This window comes from Bactrocera oleae, chromosome 6, assembly GCF_042242935.1.
Source record: "Bactrocera oleae isolate idBacOlea1 chromosome 6, idBacOlea1, whole genome shotgun sequence".
NCBI lineage: Eukaryota > Metazoa > Arthropoda > Insecta > Diptera > Tephritidae > Bactrocera > Bactrocera oleae.
In genome coordinates this window covers 60,862,325-60,879,121 of record NC_091540.1, presented here as the reverse complement: position 1 = coordinate 60,879,121, position 16,797 = coordinate 60,862,325, and the positions used below count along the sequence as shown (strand labels likewise).

At 33.6% G+C, this 16,797-nt stretch overlaps 1 long non-coding RNA gene across 1 annotated transcript in view; it reads left to right on the top strand.

Annotated features, from left to right (window-relative positions):
* The first annotated feature begins 8,923 nt into the window (after positions 1-8,923).
* LOC118683391 (uncharacterized) overlaps positions 8,924-16,797 on the top strand; it is a 34,371-nt gene continuing 26,497 nt past the window's right edge. Inside the window, exon 1 of the long non-coding RNA XR_004979224.2 lies at positions 8,924-9,779. This is a non-coding gene — a long non-coding RNA (uncharacterized lncRNA). The remainder of the gene's footprint in view (positions 9,780-16,797) is intronic.

Below are 16,797 nucleotides of genomic sequence, written 5' to 3'. Positions count from 1 at the left end.
GTTTTTATACTGTTCTCATAATAAAAGCATAAACGTCGAAGATTTGCTGTTTAAATCTCAGCTGTTCACAGTTTATTAACACCTTATCAGATTTGAGCCGGACTGACAAAAAAACTACATTTACATTTACAAATCTTTATTATCGTTTTCCAAATAGGCGCCTGAGCCAATACAGGCCTTCAGCGTCTTCAGCGAATTTTGATTTTTCGGTTTCGGCTCATTTTTCAAGCACCTTTCGCTAAATTGTTCGACAGTTTCGACGTCAGATTCATAAACCCACATCGAGTCACCATTACTGATGGATTTGAATAATGTAGGGTCTTCAGCTACATTGATAAGCATATCTTTTGTGACTTCTACTCGACGTCGTTTTTGCAAAGTAGTCAAGTCTTTTGGTACGAGTCTAGCATTGACATGTTTCATACCTAAAACATTTACCAAAATGCTTTGAGTCGATCCATAAGAGATGTTGGGTTCCAATGCTATCTCGCTGATGCCTACATGACGATATTCAAGCATTGTTGTTTTAACTTTTACGTTGTTATCGTCATTAACAGAGTTTAATAGACGACTTACATGAAATAAGTTTTCGATGACTTCCGGACAGTCACTGAATGCCTTGTGCCACTTAAATATTTGTGTTCGTCGTAAATTAGACTGCCAAAAACTTTTCTACAACATCTTCAACACATTCGATTCTGAATGTTCAAAAAATACAATAGTGTCCACCTCGATTATTTGCATGCTCAATGGCAAGTTTCGTGCTAAATTCCTTCTTTCCTTCAGTTTTTTTTATTAGTAGAAATTTTGTTTAAATGCCATATCACTTGTCCTATATTTTGAGTATTATTTATGTTAAATAATACTTTTTAGATCTATGCTTTATGCGAACTCTCTAGATGTATTTCATACGATATTTTTCGTACCTTCAAAGGAGCTGAAGAAAAAAATATTTTGTTTCCCTTTCCATTGATAACCACCACAACCAGTTTCACTTAGTGAGACAATTTTTAGGTCTATTCAGACGACAGTTGAGTCTACGTAACTAACACGGACCTGGGTTTCTATCCGACAAGAACTGACAGCACGTAGAATTCCAAAAAATGTTTACTATCATTTGAACAATGGCAGCGACATTTATCTGCAAGGAGTAGTTCTTTTATGATTGCCTTGAGACAGCAAGCAAGGCGGTATTTGGTTTCTAATATATATATTATGTTTTTTTTTTGTTATTATCGCCGCTTTTTTGTGAATAATTTATAATAAATTTTTTCGATAAAAAGTTGTATCCTTTGATTTGCAAAGGTAATGTTGCGAAAAATTGATATAAAGCTAGAAACGTTCGTATTTTTCTAGCAAGTTTTATGTAGAATAAGATACCGTTTTTTAATTTTTTCATATAGTATGTGTTCCTAGAGCCACACTCCCGCGTGATCGTATGATTTTTAAGTTTGACCCAGTAGCCTTCATTTTTTATATTTTTTATCGATATAAATACATTTAACGTGAAATTTCAAAATAAATATTTTGAGCGTTTACATATTACGATAGCTTATGTCTTTAGAAATATCATACTGACATTTCAAATCGATTGCTCAAACAGAATTTGAATTACAGCCTTCTAAAGGGTAGTCGCTCAGTTCAATCAGCTCTATCAGCTTATCTCTAGGCGTCTTTTCCTTAAAACTATATTTGCACTCGGACCAAAAATTATCAAATTTTTGAGCAAAATTCGAATTTTTTTTAAATTCTGCCATTTTGTTAAATTATTGCCAAACTTTTTTATTTCTGCAGGGTATTCCAGCAAACGAAGTTAACGATTTATCTTGTTATGTCTTTTTTTTGGCAATATTCTATGAATATACAATAATTAATAAATATATCTAAAAAATTTAAACATTTCATGCAAAAGTTTTCTTTAAAAAATTTCCAACAAACACATTTTTAATGGCGGTCAAACTATAAGCGCCTCTTTATAAAGCCTCATAGCGAGAAATTTGATGCCTGTTTACTTACTCTTACAATAAATTGTCAAAATAAATTGCAGAAGGCTTAATCAAGTTCAACTATAAGTAAAATTTACCATATTTTACAGCCATTTTTTTCTGTATCCATCAGCTGTTTAAAATAAGCAGGGCATATCAATTAACCGGTAGTGAATTAAGCAAATACTGCAAATATGTTTCAAAAAGCCATCATTTGGTATGCCAAAGAAATGCCTCGACAATTTTTTTTTTTCGTCAAAGTACAATTTTTTATTTAAGCTTACAAAAATAATAGCAAACACTACAAAAAGTTGAGCTATGCATATAAATAAATACATACATAATAGGTGCCTTTTTTTAAATAAATAATATTGTTAGTAAAAGCATGCACACAATAAAAGTTCAAGTATAATGTTGTAGCGCAAATAAAAATAAAAATGAACAAACGAAATTGTGCGCAGCGAGTGCAAGAGGAATGTGGAAAATTCAAATAAAATTGATGTATTCAAAAATCTCGACAACATTGCTACTTCAACAAATATTTCAAATATACACATTTTGAAGCCAACTAAAAGGATATGGCAGGAATTTCATAATTGTACCGCATATGTAGTGGTATATATGTATGTGCGCATACATACATGCATATGTATATGTATATATTATATATATTAGGGTGGAGCGAAAAAAAATTTTTTTTTTTGGTTTAAACTCTTTACTTTTATATAAAAATTACCGAATTTGACGGGTTTCAACTCAAAATTTATTTTAACGCTTAAGGAAAGCATATTGTCATTTAAGATTTTTTTTGAAACTCCAATAATGACCACAAACATTTTTTTAAGTAGAAACTTTTAGTTGGCCAGAAAGAGAACTCTCTACAGCTTCTAGAACACTTTACTTTAAAAGTGGCGGCCCCTCTAGATGTTAAAACAAATTTTTTTGTTTCTAAAAATTTTATTTTTTTTATAAACTACAAATTTTACCCACAGGCTATGCAAAAAAAAAATATTTTTTTTTCGCACCACCCTAATTTATTTATATATATAATATATGGGCTTGCCAATTGTTGCTGTTGCTCTTTTTGTTTTTGTTGGTTAAGTTGAGCGCTTCTTTGCTTTACGCTGCTTATCACATACTTGTATATACGAATATATGTATATATATGTATGAGTATGTGTGTGTCTTGGTATGTATTGTGTTGCTGAAGTTTTCGGTGCTTCAATTCCATCTCAGGCGGTTCGTCGACTGCTCGGGTAATTTGTTGCATGCGAACCTACTTCGGCGGGTCCTTGATGGCATGTCAATAAGCGCGTGCGTATGTGTGTGTGTGGGATTTTACATACACACATATGTACATGTGGGATGTGTATTATATGCGTTTTATGCATGTGTATATATGTATGTGTGTGTGTCCGTGTAAAGGCAATAAGTTGTAGTTTCATTATTAGTGCATTTTTTTGCTCCTCTTCAAAGTCTTTCTTCCGAAGAATTGTTATGTGAGCAGCGCTAGTTGGCTGACTGGCTGTGTATGTGTTGTTGTTGTAAGTCTTATGGTTGCATGCACGGGTTGTGATGGCAGCTAGTCCTTTTCGTTGTAAGCCGCAGACTGCAGCACAGCTCTTGTTATTGAGTTATGGATGTGTGCAACATGTGCATATGCGAGTGTGTGTGTGTGTAAGGCAAAAAGGCGGAAGCGGACAAAGTAACGAAAAAAGTGAATCAGAAAAGAGCATAGAAAAAATTTCGCATACTAAAGCTACAACTATCACAACAACAACGAGAAAATCAGCAACAGCAATAATAACAAAAACAACAGCAACAATAACAACAACAACCAACGAACGAATTGTAAAACACTGCACAGTAAGTCATTGAGGCAACAGCATTCAACTAGTTGTTGTTGTTATTGAAGCATGCAAACATCAAAAAAGAAAATCCTCGAAAATCGAGCAATATGCAAGTGGCCGAAAGGAAGGAGCAAACCGGAAAGCAAAACAGAGTAAAGCGAGAAAGGAAATGGGTAAAGTCAAAAAAAAAAAAAACAAATTGTGTATTTTTGATTATCCTTTTGAATTTGAGCTACAGTTGATGCATGAAAGCTTGTTGTGCGTCTCGACAATAGCTTTGCACAACAACAGCAACAACAAAACAACTAAAAAAAATGAACAAAAATGACAACAACTGCATGCTAACAACTAGCCAGGCAGTCTGTGTTACAACAACAACAATGACACGAACAGCGGAGGCAACAACAACAACAACAACAACCATGTTACAACAAAAAGTCACTAAAGAATGCCAGCAACTACCCGAAAACAAACAGTCAGGCAATCTGTGTTGCAATAAAAACAAAAATAACAACAAAACCAATAACAACAACAACAATAACAAACAACGCCCGCAACTATCCAAAAATAACCAGCAAAAGATTCTATGTTGCAAAAACAACAACAACAAAATATCTTTACAACAACAATAACAAACTACCTTTACAACAACAACAATCACTATACGACTATGTTGCACAACGTTTCATACCATAGGCACGAGGCGCAATTCAACCAACCGGAATTATTGAAGGATTTGTTATTACTGTTTGCAGTTTCGAATGCCACTTTTGTTGTTATTGCTGTTTGTATTGTTGCCAATGCAAATTCCAAACTACACACATCGACTTTGGTTGTTAATGCCATGTTCTAGCCACTTGCATGCCGACAAATTGGCAACGCACAAAGTGTGGAAGAGGCTTGACTGGGCGTTTTTTTTTTGTTTTTGTTTTTGTGGCATCTACTTGAGCTTACAGTTTTAAATGCGTTTTAGTTGCGCTGCCACACAGTTTTTTTTGCAAAATATTAAAGCAAAGATGCCACATAAATACATTATGCCACACAATCGCATAGTGCATACGCGTAAATACACTTCGGTGTTTACAACAACAATGGTGCACTGAATAATACATTTTGATCATCTGCGTTAAATTCAAAATTCAATTTACGCCAAACAAAATGATAATCCATCTATCATTCAGCGGCAGTCATTGGCAAGTGGGCAAAATTTAAGCGAGACGCAAAAGGAACGCAAAAAAATGGCAGCAAAAAAAAGAAAAAAAGAAAGCGACAAGCAAATAAGCGCAAATAAACAAGCGATGGCTAACAACAACAATACAGAAACAACAACAACAACAAAATGTAGCGCAAACACATCACGCTTCGATTTATGTATTTCTACGGTTGTGCATACATACATATGTATATATATTATATGTATATACACACTAGGGTGAGCCAAAAACTAGCCTAACAAATTCTTGGGTTAAAGCAACTTACTACATACAGAGAAAACAAGCAAAAACGTTAATTCGATGTTACCAATAAAAAGCTTCCCTGCAAGAATTTCATTTTTAACGGTCAGTTTGTATGGCAGCTATATGTTATAGTAAACCAATCTGAACTATTTCTTCAGAGATAACAACGTTGCATTTAAAAATAATCCATGCCAAATTTCGTGCAGATATCTTGTCTAAAAAAAAAGTGCTCTATATGAGAACTTGATTTTGAGCGAACAGTTTGTATGACAGCTATATGCAATTGTGATGCGATATCAGCGGTTTCGACAAATCAGCAATTGCTTGAGGAGAAAAGAACGTGTGCAAAATTTTAGAACGATATCTCAAAAACTGATTGATAAATGGGAAGACAGACGGGCATGACTAAATCGACTAAGCTCGTTTCGTTGATTATTTATATAGCATACATATATTTTGTTTTAAGATCTCCGACGTTAACTTCTGTTCAGTATAGTCTAAGAGTGGTCGATGGGCATTCAAAGTTTCACAATTTTTTTTTTATATCGTGCTTGAAATTTGCCAAAAAATCTCTTAAATATCGGATCATTTTTTTTCAATGCACAATTTCTTATATTTAAAAGCTTCGAAGAAGTTCTGTACATATCTTGGCCCACCCTTATACATCCACATGTACATATATACAAGTATAAAAATATATATATTTTTTTCTAAATATGCGCCGCTCATCGGCGGTAACACCGTCGTACCTCTTGTTGCAAAATCCAACAGCAACCGCACACCTTAGCCGCCGCAGCACACCAAAGCTCACCGAAGCCGCCAGCAATGATCTACAACTCACGCACACTCACAAGTTGCCATACATGTTGCAAGCGTGACTTCGCACCCAACCACTATCTTTATATTGTTGCTTTCCAATATTTGTCTATTGAAAGGTATGACAAAATGCGTGGCTGCGCGCTGATAAGGATTTTTATAGCGACTGTTTAAGGATATTCCCCATGCAAAGGAAATTGCGCGAATTTGCGCCCGCTGCGCGCTTGCCACTTCACTCTACATACATATATATAATATCTAATGCCACATGCAAATCAGAGCTGTGCATACACGCAAATACATATAATATATATTTATTCATATAAATGTGTATGCGCGAGCCAATGCAGATAGAAATAATATAAAAATATTTCTGTTCTTCAAAATATTGCGCGACTTCAAATTTTCTCAGTATTGCTACATTTTTTGAAAGTATAACTATTATAAATATATTTATTTGAGCTCATAAAATTTTTGAGAGAGAATGCATTTGACAAATTCTTGTAAATCTAGTTATAAGGCTTTTACAATCTTTCTATCTCGTTTCATTGTTACGTGCAGACTATTTGATGCCCTCAGTGAAACTACTTATAACCGTATACTTTTTGCTGATAGCCATGCAATGTCTGATACCAGATGTATTCCAAGAGTTCTATGTCGGGTTTGTGATAGAGCTGGGTATTCTCGGAGAAAGTGTAAAACCTTTTTTTTTATTGCCTTAGCATGAGCAGCTGCGATCTGGTATTGTGGATGCTGAGAATGATTTTGCTGTCAACTATCGATAGAGCCTTTATCGGCTCTTTGCAAATGGCCACTTATACCGTTTTGCTTGATTTGTTTGGCTACTCCTCCTTAATTAGCTGCCAGTCCTCTATATCAAGTACAAACTTGTTCTGCAGCTTTATACACCTCAGCAGTTTTTCGCCTGGCTACTTTAGAGGGGCCAACCAAATGCGAGCACAAGGTCTCCTTGGGATATCCTGGACGGGCATAAGCTTGTATGATTTAACAATATCTTTCGTTAAATTAAGCAGGAACTCCCTAAGGGTTTCTGAGGAGTCAAACTCCGGATCGGGACCCGCCATATTGTCGAGCACATAGCACATAAAAAAATGGAAGACAGTTTCATGGCTGCCTGTTTCACGGGGATGCAATCTATTACCATAGAACTGTTATCTTAGTTGATAGAAACGAGTTTCAGATCTGTTCAATTCATTTGTCCACCGACTCGCATTCTTATTGGATCGTAGTCCATTCAGACTGTGTATGTTTAGAGATTTTCAAAATTTTAGTTTTTAGGTTAGCCTTTTAGTAGTAGTTAGTATATTAGGGGCATATGCCAGTTTGGATTGACAGCTCTGCAATTTCAATGCAAAAAATCAATATATAAATTTTTTAATGGAAAAATTCTTTAAAACTTAAAATTTGCTTATTCCAATAGAAATTTGGGGTTTCCCACGAAATTATTCAATATGAATTCAAAATTCCTGCAAATCGCTCGTATCTTCAAAATTATAAATTAAATTGTATTATACTTGTATGTCCATAATTTGTTATCCGCTTCAAGATTTCTGCCAATATGCAAATTTTTTAGTGTGGTGAAAATATAAAAGTCATGTGATCTTAATACAAACATTTTTCTATGCAAGTACTCGCTGCCACAAACGCAAAAGTATAACAGCGCTACAATATAAAAACACACATTTTGATATTATTTGAGGCAACAAAGCAAATTTTCTTATTTGACTCTAGTTGAATATCAAAAGCAGTGTGGTGAATTTTTAACTTAACAAATGCTTAAGTTAGCTACTTTCTTAAAATATGAGTGCGAATTACTGACAAAGAGAAACATGTAAAAAAAAAAACTCAAGGGGTGAGTTAATATACAACAACAACTTTTTACAACAACAAAACCTTTGCCTACAGGATCGGCGCTGAGCGTGTGAGCGGCCGAAGGTGTGTGCATGTGTGAGTCGCTGCGTGGAATAAACGCAAAAAAATAAAATTGGAAAAATTCGTTATGCATTTTTTGCTATTGCCCTCCGCGGCCACAAACTCCATATGTAAATATGCTTGTATGTGTGCGTTTTTATTTATTTTTTATTTTAAATTTTTTGCATGTGTGCGTGTACATGGTGAGGGGTTGATTTATGTTGTATTTTTTTTTTTTGGAAGTTTCCACCACCATTTTTTCTCATTTTTTTGACTCACTTTTTTCTAGGGCAATATACCCTTCGGGACTGCTACTGCCATGAAGTGGCACTTTCTGTTGCAAAATGAAAAAAAAAAAACAAAAACAACAAAAACGCGCAACTTCAACTTGTTACGGCGCACAGCACGCGCGTCAATGTATTTGTGCATTACAAGGAGCGCAAGAGTGAATCCTTGCTGCGAGAGAAAATGTGGCAGTGCGCATGCCCAACACTTGACGGAAATTATGACTCTGACTTGGCATGTAACTGTGGCTGTGCGTGTGTTTGTTGTCGTTTCAACTTCACTCAGTGGCGTAAAATGCGCGCTCTGCAGCTATGAGCCGCCTCAACTCCCCTCACAATTGCCACAATGCTTGGCCTACAACTATGTACAAGTATGTGTGTGGTGCCATGTGGGGGTGGCAAATACGCTGACGATACTCGCTTCCACTTCCAGTCGACACACACCCGCTTGCACTGGCTCAGTGCTACTGGCGTTGGCGTTGGCGTCGGTGTCGGTGTCGACGTCTTCTTCAAGTTGCTTTGCACTAACGCGTTTTGTTGTTTGGTGCGGGCTTGGCAAAGTCGTTCGCGGACAGTAGCAGTCGCGCATTGTGACTGACTGGTGCGTCGCGTCTCAATAATTCGCCGCCCATTCGCGCACTGCCTTTGCTAACTGTTATAACGGTCGCGCGCTTGCACTCATACATACAGACACTTGTAATATTTCGCGTAAAAAGGCAACCTGAGTTAATATTTCTTCGCGACGTGGAGAGCGTTTGTTGGAAATTCGCTGTGCAACTTTGCACGCATAGAGTTGATTTTTTTTCGACTTCTCACATCTCGATTGCCGCTGTTGATTGCTTCCTTGGAGTCTGTGTATTGCCGCTGCTGCCAACGCCTTCACCGCCTGCCGCGCCAACGTGCCACTATCGACATGGGCGCGTCGCCCCCGTCGCTGGCTGGCATTGATGGAGCCGTTGAAGATGAAACGCGAAGACGCGCTCCCAAATTGTTTAGCGATTCAGTGGTGATAAGGCGCCAGCCACTAAAGAAGAAAAGGAATCTGTTCTGTTCGCATTGCGTGCAATACAAATTGAAATTTCATTCCTCAACGTGAGGCGCATCCGAAAGGTTGTCGTCGGCTTTGCTATATTATACGTTTGGGGATTGCCCCAAGTTGTTGCCAAAGAACTCAGTAAAAATACAAGTTGAGACAATATTTAACATTACAGTACTGTTGTGAGTTGTGTGACTAAAATATTGTGTAGCCACGAGTAAAAAAAAATTAAAAAAAAATAAATAAAAACAATTTTTAAAGTTACGTATGAAAGTGTTAAAAATTATTTTGCCAGAAAAAATAAATAAAATCAATAACGCTATTTTAAAATAAAAATTGCAAACAAATGGATTTGATGGCAACAATTTTGTGCAAAGGAGCTCACGCTGCATATCATTTGGGTGAAACACAAATTATAGGTAAGTGAAAATATAATGCCAAATATATGCTGACAAAGTGAAAGTGAAAGCTTCAATTAAAAGGCTTAACTAAAAATGAAAGTGCATTGTATTTTTTACGTTTTGTTAAATTTTAAATATTTATCAAAGACAGTGCGCGACTGTAACGGTGCAAAAAAATAATATTTTGTTAACAAACAAGAAATATGTAAACTTTAAGCAGCTAAATTTATGATATAAAATATGAAATTTAAATTTATTACTCAATATTTAAAAACAAGAAAATATTAAGAAATATTGGTATGCATGGTTAAACGTTTTTTGTTTGGAAATTAAGAGAAATTGTAAAATATCTTTAAATGAGCTTTAAATTCAGTTTTTCTTTTGAGCTCAACAGCTATTTAGGCGTCTGAAATATTTTCGGAAATAGTACACGTATTTTTGTTGAGTCAAAAATTTTTCTAAAAAAGTAGAGCTTTCAATATTTTTTATGGCATTCAAGTTTTATTTTACAGTCGTCAAATTTTTTAATATGTAAGAAAAAGTGAAAAATCTGCTCTTAAAAAATTATTTTATAATTTCTTTTAAAACAAATAATAAATCGTAGTGTAAATTTGTAAATTTAAAGCAGCAAAACAATTAATGTTATTCAAATTGATAATGGGTATAATAATAAAAAATAAATTACAGTTCGTTTACAGAAGCATTTTTTTTTTTGGTAATTTTATAACTAAAATCGAAAAAAAAATTCACTATAAAAATAATTATTATTTGAATAGAATATTGCTATATATTTTATTAGACGCAAAAATTAATTTCAAATGCAGCTAAAATACATTCTATATTTAAAAATCATTAGGGTATTAATGAAGTTTTCCTGGACCTAAACATTACAATTTTTAAATGCAGTTAACTGATTTAGTGGTTGCTTCCAGCAATATTTGCAAAAATTTTTTTGAATTGCAATATAAAATTGAAATATTTTAATTACTATTTTTTAGTTAAAAACCAAAAAAAAACGTTAACTTCGTTTGTATCGAAGCTAAAATACCCTTCACAAACATAAACGGTTCCTTATAAGAACTAAATGCCGATTGTTCAGTTTGTATGACAGCTATATGCTATAGTAATCCGTTCTAAACAATTTCTTCGGTACATTACTGCCATAGAAAATACTCCATAACGAATTTCGTGAAGATATCTCAGCATATGAAAAAGTTTCACATACAAGCACTCAATGCTGATCGTACATTTTGAATGGCAGTTATAAGTTGTAGTGCTCCGATAGCAGCGTTTCTGAAAATTTTAGATCGATATCTCAATAACTGAGGCACAAGTTCGCGTATATACAGACAGACGTACAGACAAACAGACAGACATGGCTAAGTCGACTCAGCTTGTCATGTTGCTTTTTTATATAATATATATTGTACCTATATATAATATTATATTATAGGGTCTCCGACATTTCCTTTTGGTTACAAACTTCGTTTCAAACTTAACCTGTTCAGGATATAAATATTTGTATTTCAAGGTAACCAAGAATGTAATTTAACAAAAGTAATAAATGCATATTAGCTATACTATTTTAAAATTATAAAATTACAAAAAAGTTTGCGTAGAGCAGATTTTTTAATGTGCCTGAGAATTACGTATGCACATAATAAAAATAAAAAATATTAAACATTTTTTAAAAAATCATAAAATAATATTTTCCAAATTAATCTAGAAAAAACACATCATTTTCTTGTTTTTGCATCACTACGGAATGGTTTTTCGTATTTTTCAATTTTTTTAAATGCTTTTCTTTAAGCTTTAATGTACAGTTATAATTGAACGCTTTCTTAAGAATTTCGAAAATTTTGTTTGCGAATTTAATTATGAGAAAAGCATAGAATTTTCGCATTGTGAAAACTGCTTTTAATTTTTCCTGCAAACAATATTCATTTTCCTAGCTTAAGCAGCATTTAATCTCGAAAAATTTAAAATGCAATAAATGACCCAAATACTCGCAAGTCTTCTGTTTTACACTTTTTTGCGCATATGTATTTCATTAAGTACGTTTTTTGAAAAAGCTTTTTCTACAGGTTTTTCATATTTGCTTTACAATATTTTTCATACGTCTATAAATAATTATATTATAAATAATATAAATAGGTATATTTGCAAGCTTAATTTTTTTTTATCAATGATTTGAAAAAAATTAAAACGCTTTTAAAATTCAAAGTAAAAGATTAAGATTAATAATTCATTAAGCAATTAAACATTTTAAAGTAAAGAAATTTAAGCATTTTGTTTTTTTAGAAGCCATAAGACTAATGTATAATGTGTATGTAAATATGTATAGTAATACAATTTTTAAAGTTGACTACGTCCTCTCGTAATTTCGCAAGCTCCAAGCAGTTCATTTATAATTTTTTAACTAAAAATTGTTATGGTATTTTTCAATAATTTTTCTTTTCTGTTTGCAAAATTTTTTTAGCAAAATATTTCTAACATTTATTTGACCAGATTTTTTAAGGCATTTTAACAGCAAAATTAAATAAACAATAGCAAATGAAGTATGAGTGAGTTGATTGTTCAAAAATAACAAGAATTTGAAAATTAAAATTATGCGGATTTGGAGAGTTGAGTTCTCAACATTTTTTTTCTTATGTTGATATACTTGTACATGCCACTGAAGAACGATAAATTTAATTTTCAGCTGTATTCATTGCTTACTTCGTCTGTAGCTGTCGCTAAGGTTAGATGTATTTTTATGTGCTGAGCAATTATCGTTTGTTAATAGAAATGATAATGAATTCTTGCCAAAAAAAAAAAAACTGTAGCGATGCCCCAGCCTCCATATTCAACAGACAGGACTCTCTTTGACCTTTTTCTATTTCCATAAATAAGGAGAACCTTAAAGGACCGTCATTTTTCAAGTTAGATTAAGGTTAAGTTATTGTTATCCCAAAAATCGAGTTTGAGCAGTGTTTCTTTGATTGCAATAAGCACTGGCATAAGTGCTTAATATCGCGAGGGGGCTATTTTGAAGGCAACAATATTAGTGTAGACGAATGAGTAACTATTTTTTTCAAAAAACAAAAATTCCCGTTATTTTTTAATTTACTGTCGCATGTATTGAATGCAAGCGGTTTTTTAGCTTGGCTACATCCTCTGGTGAATTCGTAAGTCTGCAGTAGTTTAATTTCTACTTTTTTTTACTAAAAATCCTTATGGAATATTTTAATATCTTCTTTTTTTTTGTTTTTTGGCTTACAAAATTTTTGGCGATATATTTCTAATTACTTTTTCATCAAAACTTTTGAAGTGTTTTAACAGAAAATATAAGTAGACAATAAAAGAAAAATTTAATATTTCTAAAATTTTCTTTATGTTTGCCTAATGCATTTCCGATGTGACTGATTTGCTTCATTCAGACACAAATTTGTTTGAAAAACTCAATTGTTCATCATTCAGGTCACAAATATAAGTGTTATCAAATTTTTGACAGTGGTGAAACGAAAGGTGGCGTTGTTGTCATGAATTTCATCATAGTTGGAATTTCTAAATTATATCACATAAAAACTTATTCACGTACATAGCTAATTTACAACTTTACGATTCACAAAAAATAAAAATAAAAATAAAAATTAAGTTGAAAAAACAAGAAGTTCCAAAAAAAAAAACAAATTTCAGCAAATTTTTTTTTAGCTACGTAAGAAAAATGTTACTCGGCCAAAAATGTGATAATCAATCAAAATTTTGGCAGGGTTACACAACTCATATGAAATAGTAATTTTACTTTGATGAACGACGATTTAATCAAACTCAGAATAAGCGTCTTTATTGCTTGGTGATATGAAATAGTACTTAAGATAAAATATTAAAGAAAAAATCTAAAATTTATGTTATAAAATCTTGTTTGATATTGTTATATGGTGCATATTATATATATTTTTGTTTTTTTTTATACATACATATGTATTTACGGTATATATGTATATTGAAACTAAACGTTGCGTTTCTCTCATAAAAAATATAATTTTAAACTGGCATATAATTTTTTCTTAGCATACCAGCAGGCGCAAAAGAAATTGTCCTATGAGTTAATACATTAACTTATGGAAGTAAAATCTTAAATTTTCTTCTAAATGTGATAAAAGCTCAGTGTAATTCATGCTTGAATAATTGGCTCGCAGTACTTAGTAAAAGCTAAAACCTCAAAGCAAATTTTATTCGAATTTCGAATCTGAATTTTGTTTTGTTTGAACTTAAAAATATTTTTTATCTTTATTGGGCATTTTTTAATGGATTTCACTTTAAATATTTTTTTTAATTAGCGTTTTTTTTTAATTTTTATTATACCGTAAATTTTCGAATGCATTTATTTAATGAGAAAAAAACAGATTTTTTGAATTTTTAAAAATGTAAGATCAAACTCAAATTGAACGCATATATTATATATACACGTAAAAATTGCTTAATTCATTATATTTAATTTATGATTACATTTTTAGTATTTCTAAACTATTGCAAAAAACGTTGCTTTAAATTTTTGAGCGCGGTAACTTCTCGCATGAGGAAATATTTTTTTTAATTGTCATTTTTTTTTCGAATATAAATTTAAACGACATTTTAGGCAGTTTTTCGCAATTTGATGACTACAAGTTAACCCAAAAACCACAAATTTTAGTCACAAAACCAAAGCGGCAAAAAAAAATTATTTATCGATTATGAAGCCATAATACATTTTAAAACAATTCTACCGAAACACTATATCCAACCGCTGCACAGCACACATTCCGACACGTCTTTTCGCCGAAAGCACAAATCACGAAATACACACAACAAATCCCGATTGGGCTACACCTCACAAAATACCAAAAACAAAAAATTCTATGCGACCAACAACGCACAGCTGTGCCGGCGCGCCAACGGCAATTTGCATAAATTAAAATTTTAATTGCGAGTTCAACACGTCGCTCGGGCGCTGCGTGTCCTTGTGACGTCACCGAGCGCGCAAGGCCAATTCGAAATTAATCGACAAAACAGTCTGCGTATTAATGAGTGGCATAGGAATGCAGTGAGAACGAAACACAGCGACAGGAAGTAGTAGAAGATGCAAAATGAAAAGTAAAGAAATCGAAAAAAAAAGTTGAAATTAAAATGCCGGTCGTGGAGTTGCACAACAGCGAACGCGCATAGAAACAAACAAAGAGCAGAAATGAAGATGAAGAAATTTTTGCGCTCTAAAGCAGCAACAACAACCACGACTACTATAGCAAAAAAAAAAAAACCCAAATTAAAATTACGCTGATGAGCGCCGCGTCGCGACGCGACAGCGCGCAGCCTCCACGCCAACTTCATTATGCCCGAAAACACTGGCGGCCGCGCGGTTGCCCCCATTTCGCGCGGCGCGCAACACCGTGTGGCACGTCGTCCTTGGCCGTGATTTACGTGAAAAGGCAAATGAGGCAGCGCGCGCACATACACACACACACACACAACACAGCGGCGTTGTGTTTTTATATTTCTCATTCATTAACATAATTTTAATTTAGGTTAGTGAGACACAGCGTTCGTTGAACTGTTGTTATGGTTGTATGTGCGCGCGTGTATGTGTGCGTGTGTATGGGTTGTTTGTTGGAGCGGACAGGAAGCGACGTGCCAGATGCGCTTATCTGCAGCAGCATTCTGTTAGATATAATTGGTGATATGTATGTGACTCAATGTATGACTGACTGACTATCAGGATGTTGGTATGAGGCGTTCTTTGTTTAAACACAAACAAACATATATACATGCAAACATATCTATTATATGCAAATATATCTATAACATTGTTGTTGGTTACCACCGTTTGTTGCGCCGCATTTCCTGCCGCGCCGTTTAATGTTATGTTAATGAGTCGCCAGCGCTGTGTCGTTGTCGCTGTCAGTTTCGCCTGTGCATACAACGGCATTTTGTGCGGCAATTACCCCTTTTCGGTGTGGCAGCCTTATTTGCATGCGCCGCAAAAAACCGAAATCTGTAAATAAAATTGAGAAAACACTTTCGCACATTTTGTATTTATGCAAATTAATTTTTTTCAACTCAAAAGAAAAAAAATTTCAATTTTTGGCCGTCGGGTAAATGCTTTCAGTTTCACATAGCGCTGCTTACCTGTGATTTTTTTTTTTTTTGTTTTTCATCGTTTGCATGCTTTGCCGTCGCTGTCAGTTGAGTGCTTGTGCAGCTGTGTCGAAAATATTTTCAAATTTCGCCTCTTAATTTGCATAATTTCTGGCAGCTCGATTGGCATTTTGGTGCGTTAACATTGCGCCGTGACTGCGAGTCGTTAACTTATGTTGTTCGTGCTATTGTTGGCGGCGTTTTCTGACAACGCTTGCAGTTTTTATGCAAATTAAAGTGCGTTATTTGCAAATCATGTCTTCCAACCGCTGTCAATTGTGCGCATGTGTGTGTGTGTGTGTTTGTGCAAATATTCGCATATGAGCAAATTGAAATAGTGAAATGCCTAGCTTAGGCTGCTTACTAATTAAGGGATTAGAGCTAAAAGCTAACTAGGTCGTAGGGTTTGCGTAAAAGCGTGTCGCAGCAAAGCAGCTATTGCGTTTTTTGCTGTTGTACAGTTTATTTAATAAAAAAATTATGTCAATGTTTTATGTTTGTGTCTCTATTCTAAAATTAGATTTTTTTATATATAAATGCGGAATATTTCATTACTAGGCCTGGACAATCAGTAAGTGTTGTCTCATATAAGCCCTAGTGCAATGGTTTATATAATATAAGACATAGGAATTATGTACAATTTATTACGGTATTTGTAAAAAAAACTTTAAGAATATGCCAAAAAAAAAATTTCTAAAAACGTAAGAACTAAAATAAAATTCAAAAATATTTTTTAGAAGCAAACTACATTGTAACTTGTTTGTACACATAACCCCCAAAAAGGTATATATAAATATTATATTATATATTTACATAGGTATATGATATTTGAGTTAGATTAGTATCGCTGGTAATCGTTTTGAGAAGCATAAAATCAACAATT